General features: G+C 36.1%; 1 pseudogene; it reads right to left on the bottom strand.

The window, feature by feature from the left end:
• Positions 1-7: 7 nt before the first annotated feature.
• Positions 8-2,459, bottom strand: LOC113350199 (annotated as a pseudogene).
• Positions 2,460-7,469: the final 5,010 nt, after the last annotated feature.

The raw sequence follows: 7,469 nt of genomic DNA on the forward strand, positions 1-7,469 counted from the left end.
AAGAATATAACCAAATTCTTATCATAGTGAATCAAAGTTAAACAAGAGAAATAATTTTCAAGGGGAGACAATTAAGTTTAGATCTCTCTCTCCCTGTAAAGCACTCATTCATTGTTGCTGGAGTTCAGGTTGGGTCAAGCTGGAATCACTGCAGTAACAGGTTGACCAGCTTCTAAATTCTCCAACTTTGCGGCTTCTTCCCTCCCTCGACTTACTTCTTTTGCCGAATCATGCGATGCATGAAGCCCAACCAAAAAGTAGTAGACAAGCAAAATTGCTGCCCAAATCCCAAATCTAATAAAAGAAGCTGCATCTAATGAACCCAGCAAGAACATATTCATGGCAATTGTAGCTGATGGTAACCAAGGCACCAATGGAACTCCCCACAACTTCGGCTGTCTAGCTTGCTTGACCATCAATTTCAAACCGAGTGTGGATAAAAACCATATCGAAACCGTTGGTATGTAACCGACCCAACCATTACTGACTGCCCAGTAAATGGATGTAGCAATCGAAGATAATACAATCATTACTAGGAACCCAATGAACTTATTTCTGTCAGCATTTGAAGTCTCTCCTGCGACATAATACCTTCGAATGAGTGACACTGCAACTAAGGTGAATATGAACAACGTAGCAATTGATAGAAGGTTGGATAGAATACTGAGATCAGTGAACAACCCTACTATACAATTTGCAAGGGTCATTACTACTGTAGCGTTCACCGGTGTTCCTGTCTTCTCATTAATCGCTGCAAGCCACGGTGGGGCCATGTGAGTCCTGCCAATATGCGTGAAATATCGCGCTTGACCGATGATATTAGCAAGTAAATTTGTAGACATACCAATTACTGCTCCGACAGCTACTAAGTACTTGGCCCAATTCATTCCTACAGCTTGAAATGCCAAGGAAAATGGTGCACTAATGTCTATCACAGCATAAGACTGCATTAAGCATAAGGTGACGGATAGTGCACAATAAACACATATGATGAAACTCATGGAACCCAAAAGTCCAATTGGGATATCCTTTCCTGGGTTTTTTGTTTCTTCGGCCATCGTTGCTACCGCATCAAACCCAATATAAGAAAAGAAGAGAACTGCTGAAGCTGTAAATACTCCTCTTGGACCATAAGGTGCAAAGTTGCTGGTAAAATTTTCAGTGTTTGCATGCGTGAGACCAGCTGCTATAATGAGTACAATAACTCCAACATTTACTACGGCTGCCACGGAATTGAAACGAGATGATCCTTTTGTACTACGAGCAGAAAAAATACCTGTACAGGAAACATACAACAAAATAGATACCAGAGCTTGCCTGCTAACAACAATTACTCTCTTTCCCCACTTTGCACGGCCACATGAAGAACATCCCACGGCTAATCTAAGTGCACATTATCTATAACATGACATATCAAACTAAGTATCTTTGAAATTTCTGAAGAATCAAGATATATACCTATCAGAATTGGGATGGCGACAGCCAGCGGGTCAAGACGGTTGAAGTTTTCAGCAAGAGCTGGAACATGTAAACGAAAATCGTCTGGATGATGGTTGAGAAAGGTTGCGAAATAAGATGTCCAAGTGCGCGCAACACTTGCTCCTCCAACAATATACTCAAAGAGTATGTTACCAGCAGCAATGAAAGCAAGGAAGTCACCCAGCTCCACCCTTATATAAGCAAATGATCCTCCAGAAAAATAAGCATCCAATTATTACATCTTGTCCCACAAAGAAAACCTGGGTAAAATTATCAAGAAACAGCATAATAGCAATAATTTCCCCCTTATAACGATGCGAAAAAGACGACAGTATCCGTGTGCCCCTTGTAGACACACTGTTACAACTAACCATGGACATTCAACTCAAAATCAATTGGCAACAGTCATGAAGTGGCACAACATATACCCCTCAAGATAGGGTTCATTCACTAGCTAAGTTGTGTACAATGACCTTGTGAGACTATTTATACAAAAGCATTGAAAAAAGAAAAGGAGAGTGTTTAAGATTAAACAAAAGCATACCTGCACAGGAATCTCACAAGCGAACTCAGTGTAGCAGAAGACACAGAGCATAGCAGAAACACCAGAAACCAAGAAAGATATAATAATAGCAGGTCCAGCATCTCTATTCGCTTCTAAACCAGTTAAAACAAAGATACCAGCACCAAAAACAGCACCAAACCCAAACCAAATCAAATCCCACCAGTTCAAAGTCTTTTTCATCTGATGCTGACTTATCTGTCATCTCATTAACTTCTTGTTCAACACTCGATCTTGCTGTGAACCGATCTATAAATCTCATCTTTGTTTCTCCGAATGCTTTTCTATAATTGTTCAAGCTCTGGAATGATTCTTCTGGAAAGAAATCCTCTTTTCTACAGAAACATCCAAACCTTCCTCTCTTCACAACTGTCGTTGTTGTTAATGATCTTTGATTATCATTGCTACTTTCCATCATTGTTACTGCAGATTTTAGTACTCAAAAGTGTAAGCAAGATGATATATTACTAAGAGATTCCATTACAAAGTAAAGTTCAAGAACACAAAGAATTACCTTCGTCCGGCGATCTGCAGTAGGCACTGCAGTAGGCCTCGCAGACTTCACAGGATACGAAAATCAAAGGGTTAGGACTCCTATTTATATAGGTTCAGATATAAGGTAGAGTCTGTCTAGAAATAGTATTCCTGATAGAAAACTAATTCGTGATACAACTAAAAATAAGGTTCATGATACAACTAGAAATAAGATTGCTGAACAACTTAGGATATCATCAGTTTGGTGTTGGAGGTCCGTGGGAGGTCGGCGAGAATGTTCTTACACATTCCGATAATTGCTTACAATATTAGATTTTGCGATGAAGAAGCCCCCGAGCTTCGGCCTGGTGAGCTGAATGCCCTACCGGACCCGACAACAAAATGAACCAAGTAGTGACACAGCTGATATTGTAACTCTTGTAGTGAGGATAGCCCTTAACTTGACTCTGTGTGCCTTTAGTCTTTTACATTAGTTCTTTTTCCTTTTTTTGTGTTTTTAAGCATCGTCTTTTACATTATGTTTGTGTGTCTGGCAAGTTCTTTTTTTCCCGATGGAAACAGGGGATTCAAAAAGTCCCTAAATTTTATTTATTACATTATCTCAATTGAGTTGAGATTTGGAGGATTACGTTGATCAATTATATCAATTAACATGACAATATAAGATTTCCAATCGAAATTTAAAGAAAACGAGATATGAAAATCTCATTAAGCTTTTGTATCCCGTTGAAGAATTGGAAATCCTTGTAATGGTTTTAATGTAAGAAAACAGTGGTGTGGCCCATGTGTCACATCATAATAAGGAATGGTTACGAGTAATCGATGTGTTTTTTCACTTAGGTTGTGTCCCTTTGCCTTGAAAGAACATGTCTTTTGAAATTAGTTCTCATGCCTGTTGATTCTTGATGGAAGAGTTATATAATGAGATACCGAATGATCCCTACTCTCACTGAAAAACAATCTCTACGTTCTGTAACCATCAAACAGAGATATATAACGAAAAGTAAGAGAGTAGACAGATTCCGTGGTAATTATTCTTACTTCGTTTTTATGTGTTCTATTGAACATGGAAACGACTGGAATCCTGGGATTCTTCTTGGGTCTTCTTTATTGGTTCTTTCATTTATTAGAATCAAATCAACGATGACCAGAGGTATGTGATCCATCTTATTTCCGTATCAAGAATTTCTAACATTTAAACCATTTTGTTCCTTGATCACCAAAGATATCAGATGCTTCCATAAAAGGGAAGTAATATACCCAAATTAATTTATTTAGAAATGATCTCCATATCTGATTAAGTGGATCGCTTTCATCCAGAACATGCTTGATAGCAATGCAAATCCAAATCCACTAGAAAACCTAATTAGAAAATATGAAAACAATTCCTCATAGTATTTTGAAACCATCAGACCGATCAGAAAACCATAAAAATTGTTTAGAAATAACTTTTTTTTATTGACAACTAAATATATACAAGGAAACAAACTCGATCCGTCCGGTAGATCTTAACAATCAAATCAAAACCGGACGGATCAAAGATCTAAGTTTAGAAGAAAAATAGTTTTTTTTATTCTTCTTCTTTGGTTCAAATAGAAAAGGGGAGAGCTTTTTTTTATCCTTGAACCCAGCGTCGGTGCCTGACAAGTACTCACACTTTTTTTGTGTCAAAAAAAGAAGAAGGTACTCACTCTTTTTTTTATTGAAGCATACTCACACTTCTGTTGCGCCCTTTATATAAATATACTGAACGTCTATTCTATATGTAAGGCGGATCATTTTTTTTAATCTAATGTCACTATGGTATCTTCGAATGGTTCGATCTCCAGTTTTTTTTCTTTCTTTTAAGACTGATGATTTTTATCTAACGTCACTACGGTACCATCGACTGGTTCGATCTCCAGGTGTTTCTTCTTTCTCTTATAGTGATCATAGTGATTGGTACTGCTTAATTACTCGTTTAATTTCATATTATGTAATCTTTTGATCTCTTTTGATTTCGATTTACTGCCCTAATTTTTCAAAACTTTTCCGAATTTTTTCAATTCTCATTATTTTTCTTTTGATTTGTTATTTCATCACTTTCACCTCATTCAATTAAAATTTTTCGATCTTGATTTTCTTTTATGGTTCATCCACTACTTCAAAGCTTCCGTTGAACTCCCAAACAATATTTACCTAATAATATTTACCTAATAGGATGACAACTTCCTTACTAAGCAAACTACAATTCTTTCCCATTTATGAAATTTCAATTAATCAAATATGTTGATGATTCATTTTCTTGTCCCGAGAAATATACCATTTTCCTCAATGCTGCTCGTGATTTGATCAATCCATATTTCATTACTTGGTAATGCAAAGATTCCACTATTAAGTTTGATTACTTGGTAATCAATATTAAATGATGATAAAGTTTTACAAACAAAAAATTTAAAAAATGAAAGTAGGTGATGGAAGATTTCACTATTAACTTTGATTCCAAAAGGTAACACTTGAAATCAAAGTTATGATCACAGGTTAATATCTTTCTTTGTTCTGGGATCTAGAACTATTAAGTTTCAGAGTATTAAGGAATGCTTTTGGTTTCCTCCTCCAATTGATTATATAATGCTTTGCTGTGGTGGTTCTTCATTTGGTAACCCTGGAACAGTTGGACTAGGAGTATTTATTAGAGATTATGTTTGTCAGGTGGTTGGAGTGCTTGCTGGAGGCTTAGGAATTGCAACCAATTATGTGGCTGAGAATTATGCAATTGTGTGTGTTGTAGAATTGGTAGTAGAATGGAAAATGCAGAACATCATTGTATGCTCTGATTCAAAGTTAGTACTTGAAAATTTTGCAAGAAATCAAGCTCCATGGTTTTTTAAAACAACCTCAGAGAAGTTAACTTCTCAGCAGATACTGCTGCAAAAAAAGGTGCAAGACTAGGTGCAGGGGAAAGACAAGTATTCATGGGAAGACCAAATTTTCTTCCCAGGGTTGAAATGCAAGGAGTTACATACTATAGATTTTGTTAGGAATAGTCTTCTTTTATTGATTTTTCTCCATTTTTTCAGCCTATGTAGTTGGCTTGTTTTACATTCAGTTCTAATTTTGTAACTCCTTCTTTAATTCATTAATAAAATATGTGACTCAGAAAAAAAAAAAAGATTCCACTATTGTGCTCTGGATTCAGTCAACTATTCTGATTCAATGATTGGTTATTCAAAACGCAGGGGTACCAAGTACAGAACCAACTTTTTCTTTTAGCAACCTATATGGACAAAACTTAATACGATTTCAAGTAAATCAACTGAATGATCCTTGAAAATATGTATATAGAGTTTATATATCTAACCTCTACTCAATTAGTATGTATATAGACACAGAATTCGTGAACCTGATTGCAAAGCAGAGTTTTTGGACGATCTCAAAAATCAATGTCCAAGATCAATCTAGTCGTATCCAATAATTCAATTGGAATTCTGCTAAGTAATTGAACTTGTTATCTATCTTTCAAGATACAATTTCAATTAAGCGGACGTATCTACTTAGATTGAAATATGTACAAACCTATGTAAATCCAATTATAAAGATAAAAAATAATGCGGAAAAGGAAAAACATAAGACACCAAAAATTTTGTTAAAGAGGAAACCACAATAGAAGAAAACCTAGGGACCTCATCCAGATTTGAATAGTAAATTGCATTTGGATGCTACAGACAGTAGCCTACTATCGGCGGACCGGAATGTAGACCAAATCCACCCCCCAAACGATTTATTTACAGTCGTGCTCTGTACATATCTTGAACCTCGTAAGGCTCTACACAATTGATTCTTTTAGCTGACGTCCTTTACAGCCTAAAGTTGCTTCAACGTAAGTGAAGACTTTTGATACCAATCTTCTTCTAACAGATAATCCTATTTGATTTCCGTTTAAATCAAATAACAAGGTGAGAAAATCTATATGCAATAGACAAATCTAGCAAACCTCACAAATCCGGAACTTACGACTCCCGAAGAGCATCTTAGATTCTTAACTACCTCTCAAGAACAATCTTCAAAAGATCAATTAAGATCAGTTTTTCTGATATCTATCTTGAGGAATCACAAAGTCTAAAATGAAAAGAATTTTGTGATTACTATCTATCTTACCTGAAAGAGATTACAAAACTTCGATAACATAAAACCAAGATCAGGATACACAAACTATCAAGGTAAAGATAGTCGGACCTGGCTTCACTAATCCCCAAATCGAAGTATTTTAGTCGTTGACTTAATTATGTTTCTCCGAGGAAATCTAGGTCTATACATGGAGACTCTAGAATCAACTAGGACACAAACTGTCAGGGATTGATTTTCTCAGTTAAAAGAGCATCTCTATTTACATATTTTCAAGGACCATGGGTTACTTAAAATACAAGCTAAGATAACTTGAGAATCAAGCAAACACTTCAGGTATTGAAAATCAATAGTAGAAAAAAAAGCATTGCCTTTGTCTTATGATAAGTCAAAGGACGGATGAGATTGGTCATTTGAGTCAAAGGACGGATGCGATCGTCCAGTGATTTATGATAAGATAAATGACGGATTAGATTATCCGGATTGCTCCCGATGGATTAGATTATGCCTCGGCCTATCCATAAAAATGTATGTGTACTGAATTCAACTGAGTTCGGTCATGAATGATAGTATGCGTACCCATTTGCATACTGGCGAACAAGGACAATTCCGGGAACTTAGGTATGCGTAGCCGTTTGCATACCTGAGTGGGTTAAGTTCTAAAACCGGTTAAGTATGTTTACATACTCATGAACAAATACATTTATATATTAAGGATTGCAATCTCTGTAAACCGTGGCTATAATGTTCATGAATTGATTCGAGTGAGTCGAAACCAATTTTGCTTCAATTGTGTCTTGTATACTTCTATGAGAATATAAACAATTGA

The sequence above is a fragment of the Papaver somniferum genome, chromosome 1 (genome assembly GCF_003573695.1).
Source record: "Papaver somniferum cultivar HN1 chromosome 1, ASM357369v1, whole genome shotgun sequence".
Lineage (NCBI taxonomy): Eukaryota > Viridiplantae > Streptophyta > Magnoliopsida > Ranunculales > Papaveraceae > Papaver > Papaver somniferum.